Here is a 1,967-nt window from a genome sequence, read left to right on the forward strand (position 1 = left end):
TCAAGGACTCGACAGTGAGCTCGAAGAACCGTAACAAAAACTCTTCAGGTATTGCCTCAAGCTTTTCCACTTTATTTCTTCTGTTTTCTTTCTGTCTCTATCTGCATGTATCACGTGTACATGCTAGCATGGGTGCGTCATGTATCCATCGGCGTTAACCGAATTAGAGGTTAAGTTTAAGAAAATTTCACTTTTCTTCTTTAAACCTGAGTAAGCCTGTTTCTGCTGGTTTCTTTGCCTTACAATTCGAAAGCGGTGAACAAGGATTCACCAAGGGGAAGCTGAAAATACGGTGTGTTTAAAAATTAACCCTGTTATAGTAAGACCAAGTGAAGGCTGAAAGGGAACCCGAGACCTCTTTCTCACCTGATCATAACAGCCTCGATTGAATCTGCCTCCACCACACTCTCAGGCAGTGCATTCCAGATCCTAACTACTCGCTGCGTAAAATGTTTTTCCTCATATCACCATTGCTTCTTTTGCCAATTACCAAAATCTGTGCCCTCTTGTTCTCGATCCTTTCACGAATGGGAACAGTTTTTCCCTATCTACTCTGTCCAAACCCCTCATGATTTTGAACACCTCTATCAAATCTCTTCTCAACCTTCTCCTCTCCAAGGAAAACAGTCCCAACTTCTCCAATCTATCCACGTAACTGAAGTTCCTCATCCCTGAAACCATTCCCGTGAATCTCTTCTCTCTTGAATGCCTTCACATCTTTCCTAAAATGTGGTGCCCAGAACTGGATGCAATACTCCAGTTGAGGCCGAAACAGTGTTCGATACAAGTTTAACACAACTTCCTTACTTTTGTACTCTCTACCCCTATGAATGAAGCCTAGGATGCTGAATGCTCCATGAACTACTCTCTCAGCCTGTCCTGCCACCTTCAATAATTTATGCACATATACACCCAGGTCTCTCGGCTACTGCACCCCCTTTTGAATTGTACCCTTTATTTTATAGTGTCTCTCCACGTTCTTTCTACCAAAATGAATCACTTCACATTTCTCTGCATTAAATTTCATTGGCCACTTGTCCACCCATTCCAGCAACTTGACTACGTCCTTTTGAAGTTCTACACTAACCTCCTCACAGTTCACAATGTTTCCAAGTTTCAAATTATCTACAAATTTTGAAATTATGCCCTGCACACCAACATCTTGGTCATTATTATATATCAGCAAGGGTCCTTTTTTTATTCATTCATGGGATGTGGGCGACGCTGGCCAGGCCAGCATTTATTGCCCATCCCTAATTTCCCTTGAGAAGGTGGTGGTGAGCTGCCTTCTTGAACCTCTGCAGTCCATTTTGGGTAGGTATACCCACAGTGCTGTTAGGAAGGGAGTTCCAGGATTTCGACCCAGCGACAGTGAAGGAACGGCGATATAGTTCCAAGTCAGGATGGTGTGTGACTTGGAAGGGAACATTGTGGGTGGTAGTGTTCCCATGTATTTGCTGCCCTTGTCCTTTTAGTTGGTAGAGGTTGCAGGTTTGGAAGGTGCTGTCTAAGGAGCCTTGGTGCATTGCTGCAGTGCATCTTATAGATGGTACACACTGCTGCCACTGTGCGTCGGTGGTGCAGGGAGTGAATGTTTGCAGATGGGGTGCCAATCAAGCGGGCTGCTTTGTCCTGGATGGTGCAAGCTTCTTGAGTGTTGTTGGAGCTGCACCCATCCAGGCAAGTGGAGAGTATTCCATCACACTCCTGACTTGTGCCTTGTAGATGGTGGACTGGCTTTGGGGAGTCAGGAGGTGAGTTACTCGCCTCAGGATTCCTAGCCTCTGATCTGCTCTTGTAGACAAGGTATTTATATGGCTAATGCTGGAATCACTCAGCAGGTCTGGCAGCATCTGTGGAAAGAGAAGCAGAGTTAACGTTTCAGGTCAGTGACCCTTTTTCGGAACTGACAAATTGTCAGTTCCGAAGAAGGGTCACTGACCCGAAACGTTAACTCTGCTTCTCTT

The sequence above is a fragment of the Heterodontus francisci genome, chromosome 15 (assembly GCF_036365525.1).
Source record: "Heterodontus francisci isolate sHetFra1 chromosome 15, sHetFra1.hap1, whole genome shotgun sequence".
Lineage (NCBI taxonomy): Eukaryota > Metazoa > Chordata > Chondrichthyes > Heterodontiformes > Heterodontidae > Heterodontus > Heterodontus francisci.